The 17,361-nt window shown below is 43.5% G+C and overlaps 1 protein-coding gene across 1 annotated transcript in view; it reads right to left on the bottom strand.

Moving 5' to 3' along the window:
• Positions 1-15,445, bottom strand: part of LOC120062170 (arf-GAP with Rho-GAP domain, ANK repeat and PH domain-containing protein 3-like) — an 88,678-nt gene extending 73,233 nt beyond the window's left edge. The window contains exon 1 of the mRNA XM_039011976.1: positions 15,327-15,445. The gene's annotated coding sequence lies outside the window, so the exon portion shown is untranslated. The remainder of the gene's footprint in view (positions 1-15,326) is intronic.
• Between the last annotated feature and the right edge of the window lie 1,916 nt (positions 15,446-17,361).

Raw genomic sequence — 17,361 nt, 5'->3', positions numbered from 1 at the left:
GGGAGAAGCAGGGGGATACGACACCATCAGACCAGTGAAGGAAGAAGCAGGGGGATACGAAACCATCAGACCAGTGAAGGGAGAAGCAGGGGGATAAGACACCATCAGACCAGTGAAGGGAGAAGCAGGGGGATACGACACCCTCAGACCAGTGAAGGGAGAAGCAGGGGGATACGACACCATCAGACCAGTGAAGGGAGAAGCAGGGGGATAAGACACCATCAGACCAGTGAAGGAAGAAGCAGGGGGATACGAAACCATCAGACCAGTGAAGGGAGAAGCAGGGGGATACGACACCATCAGACCAGTGAAGGGAGAAGCAGGGGGATACGACACCATCAGACCAGTGAAGGGAGAAGCAGGGGGATACGACACCATCAGACCAGTGAAGGGAGAAGCAGGGGGATACGACACCATCAGACCAGTGAAGGAAGAAGCAGGGGGATACGATACCATCAGACCAGTGAAGCGAGAAGCAGGGGGATACGACACCATCAGACCAGTGAAGGGAGAAGCAGGGGGATACGAAACCATCAGACCAGTGAAGGGAGAAGCCGGGGGATACGAAACCATCAGACCAGTGAAGGGAGAAGCAGGGGGATACGACACCATCAGACCAGTGAAGGAAGAAGCATAAAAGAGGTTAATAGACAGAACACAGAGACATGAGAGAAAATCGAATGAGGTAACAAATGTGAAAACTGCAATTATTTGATGAATTCTGAATTCTACTGAAGGTGTGTACCATTTAATTGACGACAAGGCACCATTTCAAGTGTGTACTTATTCAACATGAATTCAATAATAAGTTGTACAAATGAATGGAGAAATAAAGAGTCTCCAGGGATACAACAGCCTGCAGCTAGGGAGAGGTATGTCAGGGTTGGGGGCACGGCTCTATGAAAGCCTCGATAGAAACACTTCCTGAAAAAGCTTGGAATGCGTTAAGTTTTAATGTCTACTTTTCCCTGGCTGGCGTGTGTGTTAGACCTGGTTTCAAATACTATTTGAAATCGTTCAAATACCTTGACCGTTTGCTCTAGCCTGCCTCGAGTGCCAGACGGGCAGGGTTTGCAGTTATGGGACTATTCTATTGGTTTATTACGCTAAACATGCTCAATCAAGCACAGATAAAGTATTTGCGATGATTTAAAATAGTATTTGAACCCAGGTTTGAAGTGGGTGTCCCTGTGGGTGACTCAGCTTGAGAACCCAGTCAGAACTAAAGAGAATCTCAAGGCTGACCGAGGAAGTTTGCCAGCCTCGTGAGGGGGAGGCACACAGCACAACACATCACACACAGTTTAGGACAGACAATTGTATTTTAATGAGGCCTTGGACAGATTAAGACAGATCCTTATTCAATTAGTTATGGGCACCAGATCAGAATGTAACGTCTTCCTACAGAGCTACAGTTGACTGTAGGAACTCTTTCAACTAAAGTGTACGTTCTATTTTAACAAGTAGAGTGCAGTCCGATGGCAGGCATACTCGTATCATTTTACACACTACTGAGCCAAGCCGTGCTGAGCAGAGCTGTACTCGGCTGGCCATGTTATGCACACAGTCAGGTTTGGGTTGACACAATAGTGTGAAAAAGGGGGCTATCTAACCCTTGAACAGTAAGGAATGAGAACTAGTCCTCAGCCTGTAGGAAGGCAGCAGGGGAATGGGAGGAGAGCTGCTGAAAGAGGTCTGAGTCACATCCTTCTCTTCCTCTGTCTCCACTCTGTAGGTTAACCTTTGCCTCCAGCCCACTGATACACACAGAGAAACACAGGACTCCGGTTGTGTGCTGAGAGCAGACCTGGGTTCAAATACTATTTGAAATCTTTTAACTACGTCGAGCATTTTCTCTAGCCTGCTTCGAGAACCAGATGGACAGAGTTTACAGTTTTGGGACTGTTTTCCTGGTCCATTTAGCCAGTCAATCTCAATAAAGCACAGATGAAGTATTTCAAATTATTAAAAAAAAAAAAATAGTACTTGAACCCAGGTCTGGTGCTGAGCGCAAAGAGGCAGGAAGTATATGAAGAGGACTGATAACGTGTGAACTGAGGGAGGGCGGGAGATGGGTGAGAGGATATTGTCGCTCTCATCTCACGTCCCACTGCAGAAGGCATTCTGATGAATACCTGGCCCCGGGATGGAACGGCAAAATGCCGTCTGTTTCAGAACTGAAGTGGGCAACCCTGACAGCATTATTAACATACAGTAGATGCATCTATCAATTTCACCTGATGAAACTACTGTACCACATTAAAACTACCAACAACAACAACAAAAAAAGGATGTGTGACATACCAACGTAACACCAAGACTACAACTTCTGCTTTGGTTGCTGAATGCAAGTCATAACAGAGGAAGAGATGTGTTGACTGCACCAAGCTGTCTGTTTGAGCTGCTGGCGCACAGCTAGGACACCCATGCACACCCCACAAGACATGCCACAAGAGGTCTCTTTACAGTCTCCAAGTCCACAACAGACTGTGGGGAGGCACCACAGTACTACATAGAACTCTATTCCACATCAAGTAACTGATGCAAGTTGTAAGATTAGATTTTTAAAAATGTATTTTAAAAAAAACAGATAAAAAAGACACCTTATGGAACAGCGGGGACTGTGAAGAGACACACACATAGGCACATGTATACATACACACATGGATTTAGTACTGTAGATATGTGGTAGTGGTGGAGTAGGGGCCTGAGGGCACACAGTGTGTTGTAAAATCTGTGAATGTATTGTTATGTTTTTAAAATTGTATAAACTGCCTTCATTTTACTGGAACCCAGGAAGAGTAGCTGCTGCCTTGGCAGGAACTAATGGGGATCCATAATAAACCCCAGGAAGAGTAGCTGCTGCCTTGGCAGGAACTAATGGGGATCCGTAATAAACCCCAGGAAGAGTAGCTGCTGCCTTGGCAGGAACTAATGGGGATCCGTAATAAACCCCAGGAAGAGTAGCTGCTGCCTTGGCAGGAACTAATGGGGATCCGTAATAAACCCCAGGAAGAGTAGCTGCTGCCTTGGCAGGAACTAATGGGGATCCGTAATAAACCCCAGGAAGAGTAGCTGCTGCCTTGGCAGGAACTAATGGGGATCCGTAATAAACACCAGGAAGAGTAGCTGCTGCCTTGGCAGGAACTAATGGGGATCCATAATAAATACAGGATGTTGGTCTTCAGAGATGAGCAATGAAGTGAGCGTGTTCTCCTCCCTCTACACAAGACCAATGGTGTTCTCCTCCCTCTACACAAGACCAATGGTGTTCTCCTCCCTCTACACAAGACCAATGGTGTTCTCCTCCCTCTACACAAGACCAATGGTGTGTTCTCCTCCCTCTACACAAGGCCAATGGTGTGTTCTCCTCCCTCTACACAAGGCCAATGGTGTTCTCCTCCCTCTACACAAGACCAATGGTGTTCTCCTCCCTCTACACAAGGCCAATGTTGTGTTCTCCTCCCTCTACACAAGACCAATGGTGTTCTCCTCCCTCTACACAAGGCCAATGGTGTTCTCCTCCCTCTACACAAGACCAATGGTGTGTTCTCCTCCCTCTACACAAGGCCAATGTTGTGTTCTCCTCCCTCTACACAAGGCCAATGGTGTTCTCCTCCCTCTACACAAGGCCAATGGTGTTCTCCTCCCTCTACACAAGGCCAATGGTGTGTTCTCCTCCCTCTACACAAGGCCAATGGTGTTCTCCTCCCTCTACACAAGACCAATGGTGTGTTCTCCTCCCTCTACACAAGGCCAATGGTGTGTTCTCCTCCCTCTACACAAGGCCAATGGTGTTCTCCTCCCTCTACACAAGGCCAATGGTGTTCTCCTCCCTCTACACAAGGCCAATGGTGTTCTCCTCCCTCTACACAAGGCCAATGGTGTTCTCCTCCCTCTACACAAGGCCAATGGTGTTCTCCTCCCTCTACACAAGGCCAATGGTGTTCTCCTCCCTCTACACAAGGCCAATGGTGTTCTCCTCCCTCTACACAAGGCCAATGGTGTGTTCTCCTCCCTCTACACAAGGCCAATGGTGTTCTCCTCCCTCTACACAAGGCCAGTGGTGTTCTCCTCCCTCTACACAAGGCCAATGGTGTGTTCTCCTCCCTCTACACAAGGCCAATGGTGTTCTCCTCCCTCTACACAAGGCCAATGGTGTTCTCCTCCCTCTACACAAGGCCAATGGTGTTCTCCTCCCTCTACACAAGGCCAATGGTGTTCTCCTCCCTCTACACAGGACCAATGGTGTGTTCTCCTCCTCCTACACAAGGCCAATGGTGTTCTCCTCCCTCTACACAAGGCCAATGGTGTGTTCTCCTCCCTCTACACAAGGCCAATGGTGTTCTCCTCCCTCTACACAAGGCCAATGGTGTTCTCCTCCCTCTACACAAGGCCAATGGTGTTCTCCTCCCTCTACACAAGGCCAATGGTGTGTTCTCCTCCCTCTACACAAGACCAATGGTGTGTTCTCCTCCCTCTACACAAGACCAATGGTGTGTTCTCCTCCCTCTACACAAGGCCAATGGTGTGTTCTCCTCCCTCTACACAAGGCCAATGGTGTTCTCCTCCCTCTACACAAGGCCAGTGGTGTTCTCCTCCCTCTACACAAGGCCAATGGTGTGTTCTCCTCCCTCTACACAAGGCCAATGGTGTTCTCCTCCCTCTACACAAGGCCAATGGTGTTCTCCTCCCTCTACACAAGGCCAATGGTGTTCTCCTCCCTCTACACAAGGCCAATGGTGTTCTCCTCCCTCTACACAAGGCCAATGGTGTTCTCCTCCCTCTACACAGGACCAATGGTGTGTTCTCCTCCTCCTACACAAGGCCAATGGTGTTCTCCTCCCTCTACACAAGGCCAATGGTGTGTTCTCCTCCCTCTACACAAGGCCAATGGTGTTCTCCTCCCTCTACACAAGGCCAATGGTGTTCTCCTCCCTCTACACAAGGCCAATGGTGTGTTCTCCTCCCTCTACACAAGACCAATGGTGTGTTCTCCTCCCTCTACACAAGACCAATGGTGTGTTCTCCTCCCTCTACACAAGACCAATGGTGTGTTCTCCTCCCTCTACACAAGACCAATGGTGTTCTCCTCCCTCTACACAAGACCAATGGTGTTCTCCTCCCTCTACACAAGACCAATGGTGTTCTCCTCCCTCTACACAAGACCAATGGTGTTCTCCTCCCTCTACACAAGACCAATGGTGTTCTCCTCCCTCTACACAAGACCAATGGTGTTCTCCTCCCTCTACACAAGGCCAATGGTGTTCTCCTCCCTCTACACAAGGCCAATGGTGTTCTCCTCCCTCTACACAAGGCCAATGTTGTGTTCTCCTCCCTCTACACAAGGCCAATGGTGTTCTCCTCCCTCTACACAAGACCAATGGTGTTCTCCTCCCTCTACACAAGGCCAATGGTGTTCTCCTCCCTCTACACAAGACCAATGGTGTTCTCCTCCCTCTACACAAGACCAATGGTGTGTTCTCCTCCCTCTACACAAGACCAATGGTGTTCTCCTCCCTCTACACAAGACCAATGGTGTGTTCTCCTCCCTCTACACAAGGCCAATGTTGTGTTCTCCTCCCTCTACACAAGACCAATGGTGTTCTCCTCCCTCTACACAAGACCAATGGTGTTCTCCTCCCTCTACACAAGGCCAATGGTGTTCTCCTCCCTCTACACAAGGCCAATGGTGTGTTCTCCTCCCTCTACACAAGACCAATGGTGTTCTCCTCCCTCTACACAAGACCAATGGTGTTCTCCTCCCTCTACACAAGACCAATGGTGTTCTCCTCCCTCTACACAAGACCAATGGTGTGTTCTCCTCCCTCTACACAAGACCAATGGTGTTCTCCTCCCTCTACACAAGACCAATGGTGTGTTCTCCTCCCTCTACACAAGGCCAATGTTGTGTTCTCCTCCCTCTACACAAGACCAATGGTGTGTTCTCCTCCCTCTACACAAGGCCAATGGTGTGTTCTCCTCCCTCTACACAAGACCAATGGTGTGTTCTCCTCCCTCTACACAAGACCAATGGTGTTCTCCTCCCTCTACACAAGACCAATGGTGTTCTCCTCCCTCTACACAAGACCAATGAGGGATTTTCAGGGTGAAACAGCACAATACACAAAGGTTTTGTCTTGTCTTCCTCAGTGTTTGTATGACTTCCTACCAGTCTTAAAATCTAGTTTACCAAGCTACCAATTACTTCACACTGGAAGAAGTTCAGCTACACTAAAGAAACAGAACTAAAGTTACTTTGAAACAGTAGTTCACTACATCCAAACTACTTTGTGAAAAAATATAACATCTAAAATGTCATAGACTACAAATTGCAAGAACAGATCACTCTGTAGTCAGATGTTAACAAAATGTGTAACTTGGCCTATTAAGCAGAAAAACAGTTTTAAGTGAGAATTGGGCAAATAATAGACAAATAAAGTAAATTCTTGCCTACTTCACTCATATTTCATTTTCTTTCTGCTAAAAAAAAAAAGTTGTGTAGTTCCAGTAGTTAACTACACCACTACATGGTAACAATTTAATGAACTACTCAAAACGCTACCAAGATTTACATTTTAGTTCCACTACCACCAAGCTACTGCTACATTCATCTTAATTAGTAGTTGAACCACATGTAGTTTATTACTTCACAACACTGCTTCCGAGTCCCCTCCATGCAAGGCCAAAGTGGTGATGGCCGGAGAAGGGTTGTAGAATTACAGTACCAGTCAAAAGTTTGGACATACCTACTCATTCAAGGGTATCTCTTCATTTTTTTTTTTACTATTTTCTACATTGTACAACAATAGTGAAGACATCAAAACTATGAAATAACACATATGGAATCATGTAGTAACCCCCAAAAAAGTGTTAAAACAAATCAAAATATACTACTACTTTGAAGAATATAAAATATAATTTTGATTTGTTTAACACTTTTTTGGTTACTACATGATTCCATATGTGTTATTTCATAGTTTTGATGTCTTCACTATTATTGTACAATGTAGAAAATAGTAAAAATAAAGAAAAACCCTTGAATGAGTAGGTGTGTCCAAACTTTTGACTGGTACTGTAGATGAAACCACTCAGAGGTAAATGGACATTCTCAGACTGGTGTTCTTCAGCAGGAGAGGAGAGATCTGAAGTCATCACTGAGATCATGAAGGATCACCATGAGCGGTGACTCCAAAAACCTGATTTAGCATTTTGTTCCATCACCAGATATTTTTCATAGGGAGTGTTTACAGCGGCTACTCAGTTTCAAATAACATGTGAACTGTTACCTATACTGCGGGTCCTGCATACTGCGGGTCCGGCATACTGCGGGTCCGGCATATTGCGGGTCCTGTAATCTCTCTCCTCTTCTCCCCTAACCATAGTCTTTATCTGGGCTAGAGATCTGGGCTATGTCAGAGCTACAGAAAACACAGGATACAGCTATCCCTTAAACACTGGAGGGGAAAAAAATAGTTTTTTAAAGGCACCACACCCTTCACCCAACTTCATCGCTTTCCTCTTCCACCCATTCCTCTCCCTAAACAATTCCTCTGGCCATAAACAAAGCCTTGTGACACTAGAAGAGAGGAGAGGCATGAGTCGAGTGTTGAGGACTTTTCACACTACTGAGCCGAACCAAACCAAGCTGTTCTGAGTGAAAATTAAAGATCTGAGCCAGCATTGTTTGGTTCGGGTCCGCATGATAGTGTGAAGACGGTGGACTGTCGTGGGCGGCTAGGAGTGGTGGTAGGATGACCCTAAACTGAAGACAAAAATATATATATTTCACCTTTATTTAACCAGGTAGGCCAGTTGAGAACAAGTTCTCATTTACAACTGCGACCTGTCCAAGACAGAGCAAAGCAGTGCGGCACAAACAGAGTTACACATAAACAAACAAACGTACAGTCAATAACACAATAGAAAAGTCTATATACAGTGTGTACAAATGTAGTAAGATTAAGGAGGTAAGGCAATAAATAGGCCATAGTGGTGAAATAATTACAATTTAGCATTAACACTGGAGTGCTAGATGTGCAAGTAGAGATACTAGGGTGCAAAGGAGAAGAAGAAAAAAATAACAATATGGGGAGGAGGTAGTTGGGTGGGCTATTTACAGATGGGCAATGTACAGGTGCAATGATCGGTAACCTGCTCTGACAGCTGATGCTTAAAGTTAGTGAGGGAGATATGTCTCCAGCTTCAGTGATTTTTGCAATTCGTTCCAGTCACGGGCAGCAGAGAACTGGAAGGAAAGGTAGCCAAAGTAGGAGTTGGCTTTGGGGATGACCAGTGAAATATACCTGCTGGAGGGCGTGCAACGGGTGGGTGCTGCTATGGTGACCAGTGAGCTGAAATAAGGCGGTGCTTTACCTAGCAAAGACTTATAGATGACCTGGAGCCAGTGGGTTTGGCAACGAATATGAAGCGAGGGCCAGCCAACGAGAGCATACAGGTCGCAGTGGTGGGTAGTATATGGGGCTTTGGTGAGAAAATGGATGGCACTGTGATAGACTACATACAATTTGCTGTGTAACGTCCTGACCAGAGTTCTTATGTGTTTTGCTTGTTTAGTGTTGGTCAGGACGTGAGCTGGGTGGGAATTCTATGTTGTGTGTCTAGTTCGTCTGTTTCTTTGTTCAGCCTGATATGGTTCTCAATCAGAGACAGCTGTCAATCGTTGTCCCTGATTGAGAATCATATATAGGTGGCTTGTTTTGTGTTGGGGATTGTGGGTGGTTATTTCCTGTCTCTGTGTTTGTGTTCTGCACCAGCTAGGACTGTGACGGTATGTTCTTTTGTTATTTTGTATAGTGTATTGTTTTGTGTTGATTAAATTCATTATGGAAAATTACCACGCTGCGTATTGGTCCTCTGATCCTTCTCGCCTCTCCTCGTCTGAGGAGGAGGACGACTTAGACTGTCGTTACAGCTGAGTAGAGTGTTGGAGGCTATTTTGTAAATGACATCGCTGAAGTCGAGGATCGGTAGGATAGTCAGTTTTACGAGGGTATGTTTGGCAGCATGAGTGAAGAAGGCTTTGTTGCGAAATAGGAAGCCGATTCTAGATTTAATTTTGGATTGGAGATGCTTAATGTGAGTCTGGAAGGAGAGTTTACAGTCTAACCAGACACCTAGGTATTGTAGTTGTCCACATATTCTAGGTCAGAACCGTACAGGTTAGTGATGCTAGACAGGTGGGCAGGTGCGGGCAGCGATTGCAGAGCATGCATTTAGTTTTGCTTGCATTTAAGAGCAGTTGGAGGCCACGGAAGGAGTGTTGTATGGCATTGAAGTTCGTTTGGAGGTTTGTTAATAGAGTGTCCAAAGAAGGGCCAGAAGTATACAGAATGTTGTCGTCTGCGTAGAGGTGGATCAGAGAATCACCAGCAGCAAGAGCGACATCATTGATATATACAGAGAAAAGAGACGGCCCAAGAATTGAACCCTGTAGCACCCCCATAGAGACTGCCAGAGGTCTGGACAACAGGCCCTCTGATTTGACACATTGAACTCTGAGAAGTAGTTGGTGAACCAGGCGAGGCAGTCATTTGAGAAACCAAGGCTGTTCAGTCTGCCAATAAGAATGCGGTGATTGACAGAGTCGAAAGCCTTGGCCAGGTCGACGAAGACGGCTGCACAGTACTGTCTTTTATCGATGGCGGTTATGATGTCGTTTAGGACCTTGAGCGTGGCTGCGGTGCACCCATGACCAGCTCGGAAACCAGATTGCATGGCGGAGAAGGTTCGGTGGGATTCGAAATGGTCGGTGATCTGTTTGTTAACTTGTCTTTCGAAGACTTTAGAAAGGCAGGGTAGGATAGATATAGGTCTGTAACAGTTTGGGTCTAGAGTGTCTCCCCCTTTGAAGAGGGGGATGACCGTGGCAGCTTTCCAATCTTTAGGGATCTCAGACGATACGAAAGAGAGGTTGAACAGGCTAGTAATAGGGGTTTGCAACAATTGCGGCGGACAATTTTAGAAAGAGAGGGTCCAGATTGTCTAGCCCAGCTGATTTGTAGGGGTCCAGATTTTGCAGCTCTTTCAGAACATCAGCTATCTGGATTTGGGTGGAATGTCATGGGCTAGGAGAGGTTAGCGTGACACTAAACTGTGACAGCTGAATTATTTTCATTTCCCATAAAATCAATTTGTCAGGCCACTATACTGAAAGAGGGAGAGAGAAAAATTAAACAAAATGGCCTCCCACTATTTCACATGAGCTTTATCAAGAAATGATGTCATTCAAAACAAACATAATCACTGTTTACGTTTTTCTGGTGACACATTTCACAGAGCGTGGCTTTAAAATATAGTACAAACTCACCACGCATTATGCAATGAATCCACTTCTCATTTTACACAGTGACAGATGGCTAGCGTCTTTGGTCATTCACACAAATGTAAACTTCCTTCCCTCTTTCATTGTTACAGACCTCATAACGTCTCACCCAAGACATCATGCAGCTACAAAACAGTCTTAATGAGACCTTCTGTCTGCATGACGTGGTCTTGACAGTTCGTCCTTCCCTGTTTACAGTAGTTTCATGTGGTTACTTTTAGTTCGCAAAATATACAACTAATATTCTATTGCAAGTTGTCCTGTTTAGGACTCTGAGTCTGTGTACTATAAACAATCGTTTCTCAGAGCTTGTTGGTGTCTCTGTCTGACATTAGCTCGTACAGCTGTAATTGCTTTACATAAAAGCATCTGAACAAATTAACTGTGAGACTCACTGGGCTCATTTGTTGTTAATTGTTAACAGCTAGGCACCATGAGTTCTGACCACAAATCCAGTGCCTGACAACACTTACATTAGAGAGAGATTGGCAGAAGTCTATTTTTTTTTTTATGGACTTCAATTCATTATGTTACCACTAAGTAATGTTTTGCAAAATCAAGCATGTCTCAGTGCAGTGTGGGTGAGGCAAAAATAACAGACTGAGGAGGATGTAATTGATTCACTGGTCTGAATGTAAACAACAACAACAACAACATCAGTACTACAACCCTTAACAGTTAGTTTACATGATGACATCCCCCTAGGTAAACAGGAAGTTACATGGAAAGGGACTCAACAACATTATGAAAGATACAATATGCCTGTAAATTAATCTGGAAGTCACCCATTCAAAACATGATCTTCCAGATACGTAATGTCCCCAACTTCAACTCTCCACTGGTTCTTAAAGTCAAACAATTAGCGGAAGCGGACAAGTGGTAAAATCAAAAGTGATTTGCTAAACGGAGGGAGAACCCACGCAGGCCTCTGGAATACATACAGGATGCTGGCTGGGCGGGTTCTGGGTAGGCTGTATATATAAATAACAGTGAAGCACTATTGTGAGACACATTATGTCATTGTTCTGTGCTAGGCTAGCTATGGCCGCCACGCTGCCTGGATGACAGTACAGGCAGTCCCATTTTGTGCTTCTCTCTCTCTCTCGGACTGAGTGTTTTAGTCAAGCACACACTGTCCCTCTTCTTTGGGAGAAACAACATTCAGACAGTGTGAAAGGAGCATCTTCTGTACACGCCCACACATGATCCGAACACCACTTAGAGAAGTAAAAAAAACAGAGGAACTGCCAGAAAGTCATTACAGAGTTACATAAATCAAGAGTTAATCTGTGTCCTCCCTGTCCCTCTACGAAGGAGGAGAGACGGCAGTACGAGACATAGATCTGTACACCTGGATGACCTTATCCTTTGTTAGGACAGGCCTAAGTATCCCTTTCAGACGCAGACCCCCATACACCAATCGTACTATATAGTACATACAGTGGATACATGACAATCATTCATTTGATCTTTAGGATAATGATGTTGAGGATACATGACAATCAGTCCAAAGATCTAAAAATCACCCTGTTCTCTCCCTCTAATTATTAGAATGTGCCCCCACAGGGCAGAATGACTTTGACACCCATACTCTAATGTACTTTTGATGGTCACTTCTTACGTACCGTACGGTCAAGCTGCTTCCACAACAGCTCAATAGGGTTGAGATCCGGTGACTGTGCTGGCCACTCCATTATAGACAGAATACCAGCTGACTGCTTCTTCCCTAAATAGTTCTTGCATAGTTTGAAGCTGTGCTTTGGGTCATTGTCCTGTTGTAGGAGGAAATTGGCTCCAATTAAGCGCCGTCCACAGGGTATGGCATGGCGTTGCAAAAAAGAGTGATAGCCTTCCTTCTTCAAGATCCCTTTTACCCTGTACAAATCTCCCACTTTACCACCACCAAAGCACCCCCAGACCATTACATTGCCTCCACCATGCTTGACAGATGGCGTCAAGCACTCCTCCAGCACCTTTTCATTTTTTCTGCGTCTCACGAATGTTCTTCTTTGTGATCCGAACACCTCAAAGTCATATTCGTCGGTCCATAACACTTTTTTTCCAATCTTCCTCTGTCCAGTGTCTGTTATTTTGCCCATCTTAATCTTTTCTATTTATTGGCTAGTCTGACATATGACTTTTTCTTTGAAACTCTGCCCCTAGAAGGCCAGCATCCCGGCGTCACCTCTTCACTGTTGACGTTGAGACTGGTGTTTTGCTGGTACTATTTAACGAAGCTGCCAGTTGAGGATTTGTGATGCGTCTGTTTCTCAAACTAGACACTAATGTACTTGTCCTCTTGCTCAGTTGTGCACCGGGGCCTCCCACTCCTCTTTCTATTCTGGTTAGAGCCAGTTTGCGCTGTTCTGTGAAGGGAGTAGTACACAGCGTTGTACAAGATCTTCAGTTTCTTGGCAATTTCTCGCATGGAATAGCCTTCATTTCTCAGAACAAGAATAGACTGACGAGTTTCAGAAGAAAGGTCTTTGTTTCTGGCCATTTTGAGCCTGTAATCGAACCTACAAATGCTGATGCTCCAGATACTCAACTAGTCTAAAGAAGGCCAGTTTTATTGCTTCTTTAAATCAGTACAACAGTTTTCAGCTGTGCTAACATAATTGCAAAAGGGTTTTCTAATGATCAATTATCCTTTTAAAATTATAAACTTGGATTAGCTAACACAACGTGCCATTGGAACCAAGGAGTGATGGTTGCTGATAAATGGGCCTCTGTACACCTATGTAGATATTCCATTAAAAAAATCTGCCATTGCCAGCTACAAAAGTAATTTACAACATAAAAAATGTCTACACTGTATTTCTGACCAATTTGATGTTCTTTCAAAAACAAGGTAATTTCTAAATGACCCCAAACTTTTGAACGGTAGTGTATGCCAAACCAAGAAAATATTGATTTCAACATTTATACACAAGGACTACTTAGAATAATTTACACAAATGTCACAAAAACATACTGGAAGAACAGTGCAGATGCAATGTTTGGTAACAGAATTACAGTAAAATCTCCCTCAATTTTTTTGTGACCACGTTTTCCAAAAACTCTTAAATAACTTCCCCGAATTAAGATTCAAAGATGTCTGCAGAAACAATGGGGTGTCAGCTATGACATGACACCTCGAGTTAAAAAATATATATAGATATTTTTGTTGTTGAACTACAGTAAGTAAAGTGGATTTTACATCCGGTAATGGAATTACGGTAACAGAATTACATCATGGGTCCCTGATCTGTATTATACAGAAATGCATAACTATGAATATGATTATCTTCAGGGTGACATATCCTGAATAAAGTACACAAAGATAGAAATATGCAATATCCTTATTTTGCATATTTGGGTATTATTCTACACACTGACTATTATTCTAATGAGCTCCGCCCCCAAACAAGAACACATTTGACTGGTCCGGACCAGACCAAATCTGAACCAATCATAGACATCGATGTTTCACAAGTTTGGACATTAAAAGTGGAGATCAGTAAAGTACATATGTTCAGGACACTACAGTACAGTAAAGTAGATATGTTCAGTACAGTAAAGTACATATGTTCAGGACACTACAGTACAGTAAAGTACATATGTTCAGGACACTACAGTAAAGTAGATATGTTCAGTACAATACATTATACTGTACTTTAGTGTGCTCTACTGTACTTTTCTTTACTGTCTGTCTGTGTATCCTTCCCAAATGAGTTGGTGAAATGATCCTCAAAATGAGGGTATAATCCCAGCAACATGGTGTTATTATAAATCACTGTAAAAACATTATGGTTGCTTAACACAATGCACCTGACATCACTGAAACACAACACAAGTAAATAGGCTGTCTATGTTTCATTTGGATTTTAGACAGAAAAGCAAAGTGAATTTAACATGAACTCAGGTGGTTTTAAGTCAATTCTGGGGTTGGAAACATGTTGAATACTAAACGTAATTGGAGCTACAGTAGTACATTGTTGATCCGTAGTGTGAATTACATGTGAAACTCTGTTACAAATCTATGCTACTTTAATACTGCGTCACATATAAAAACCTAAAAGGAGGCTCACAGATAACGATGGCTGTGGTCTTCATCTATAGACAGATAGAGAGGCCTCTGAAGGTCAATGTTTCTGGACAGTGTAACGTTGTGTATCACACAAAACATCTAATGACCAAACACTGAGACACTTTATACAGTAGGACTGTAGAGGACCTATCATCTGGGCCTTGCTGCAAGTGGCACCGACACCGACACCGAACAACATAACATTCAGCCGTTTCATGTAAATGAATAATCTCACTCTCCACAATCCTAAAAAAAACAGAGCTAAAATCGGGAAGCATTTTAAAATGAGAAATTCCAGTGATTATTTTTAAAAACGTGTTATTATGTTTCCCTGTCCTCTGGTGCTGCACTATCTAACGCATAACTTACTGAAGATGTGTTCAAGGCTGCCCTTGATTCAAATCAGGTTTCAGCTGTGAAACGCTACAACAGACAGATTTCCAAGACCCCAAACCCCACTCAATGCGAAGAGGGTGCGATGTGACCCTAGCAAATCTACAACGGGGTGGGGTGTCTGTAAAACCATAGTTTACAGCAAAACAGACAGGTGATAGTATAATGGGTGAAATGTTACAATAGGCTCACATTCCAAGCCCATGCGGTGTTATAAGATTGGCTACTCTTTAAACATGGTAATATATATATATTTAAAATGTAAAATAAATCATTACACAGAATCGAATTAATTATTCTGCGGTCGGGCCAACACACAACTCTACAAGTAAAATATAATGAAATTCTCTTAATTTATTCACCCAGTTACTGTGAAAAAGACAATATTAGGCCTATAGTATTGAAGAAGTGCGCTCCATCAAATCTCCTGATGTCGCCGATACACAGCGCGAGCTCTACAGATGATCCACTGGAACGTTGGAATCTATTCGTCTAAATATTATAATAATCATGTTTTACCTTTTGCTGTGTTTCGATGTGCGTAGGTTGTTATCTCAATGCAACATCTAAATACTTGAATCCTTCGGGTTTTTCAGTTGTGACCGGGACCGCTCCGGACTTGAGCAGCAGAGGAAGCCCTGTCCTTGTCGGCAACTTTCTTGCAATGGTGAGTGAGTTTACGCCACAAAGTATCAAGGAGATCTAAATTAAAGGGGAGGGCGGCAGTGATGTTTAGCCGACAGTTTTCCTGTTCAAACTCATTATCCGTCCACTTCAAAGTTGCACATACTGGTAATTCACAGACATAAATGTAATATTTTGACTACACTACATTGCTTTGAGGAAGACATTTAAGAAACGGAATAGGCCTACTGTTAAAGAATGGACACCTTGCAATCAGGTAATTTTATTTAATTATACTTATGCACTTGTTTAAAAAACATTCCCTATTGCCTACAAAATAACAAAAAAACTACACAGTATATGCAATGTGTAGGCTACAGTTTACTGTGCATTTAGTTAGGTTAGGGTAGCTTAAGTTAGGTTAGGTGCATGGGTGGAAAAAGGTACTATAATGTGGGCTTCAATAGGACTACTGATACAATAGACCATGTGATGTGGGCTTCAATAGGACTACTGATACAATAGACCATGTGATGTGGGCTTCAATAGGACTACTGATACAATAGACCATGTGATGTGGGTTTCAATAGGACTACTGATACAATAGACCCTGTGATGTAGGCTTCAATAGGACTACTGATACAATAGACCCTGTGATGTTGGCTTCAATAGGACTACTGATACAATAGACCATGTGATGTGGGCTTCAATAGGACTACTGATACAATAGACCATGTGATGTGGGCTTCAATAGGACTACTGATACAATAGACCCTGTGATGTTGGCTTCAATAGGACTACTGATACAATAGACCATGTGATGTGGGCTTCAATAGGACTACTGATACAATAGACCATGTGATGTGGGCTTCAATAGGACTACTGATACAATAGACCCTGTGATGTGGGCTTCAATAGGACTACTGATACAATAGACCATGTGATATGGGCTTCAATAGGACTACTGATACAATAGACCATGTGATGTGGGCTTCAATAGGACTACTAATACAATAGACCCTGTGATGTGGGCTTCAATAGGACTACTAATACAATAGACCATGTGATGTGGGCTTCAATAGGACTACTGATACAATAGACCATGTGATGTGGGCTTCAATAGGACTACTGATACAATAGACCATGTGATGTGGGCTTCAATAGGACTACTGATACAATAGAGCCAAACAACCTGATGAGAGATCAGAATTTTAAATAGCTACAAAAAAAGTGGATGTTCAGGTGTAATCAAGATTTGGTCCTGGATTTCCCCACCTTGCCTGACACACACGTATATGACACATTGTTCACATTAGTTCTAGCTCCAGAGCTAACATGAATCACACACTTTGTTATTCAAAAATCAAAAGGCAGCTTAGATTATGGATAATAAATGGATGATCTTAGGAGATCACGAGTGCACAGTGCAATAACATCACACGCTTTAATTCTCAAAGATCACTCAAAATGGAAGACATTTTTATACGAGACAAAGCAATGAACTTTGAGTTCTAAAATCAAAGAGAAGCTTTTGTGTTGTGTGAGAAATCTAGACAACAGTGGAGTTTCCTTTCCCTCAAAAACAATCTGACTGATGCGGACAGGAAATGGGACAGGAAGTAGCCTTGGGGAAACAGGAAGTGCCTGAGACAATACAGATTCTGAGGATTGGCCCCCAGCTGCATTTTTAAGTCTGAAAAAGGATACAGTCACACATAAACGTTCCTTATCGACGGAGAAAAACAAACATTGCAGTTAAAATGGGAAATTGTACTTGGAAATGAAGATTAGGAATCAAGAGCATCAGCCACGAAGGTCTTAAAATCAGGAGACAACTTCTCTTTATTTAACGTGTGTGTTGCTATGAACATGATGTCTCTCCATTTTGGAAACATGTCTGAAAATCCTACCAAAAGACAGTTAGAAATCA

Source organism: Salvelinus namaycush, chromosome 17, assembly GCF_016432855.1.
Source record: "Salvelinus namaycush isolate Seneca chromosome 17, SaNama_1.0, whole genome shotgun sequence".
In the NCBI taxonomy this organism is placed as follows: Eukaryota; Metazoa; Chordata; class Actinopteri; order Salmoniformes; family Salmonidae; genus Salvelinus; species Salvelinus namaycush.
This window is presented reverse-complemented; position numbering and strand designations above follow the sequence as displayed.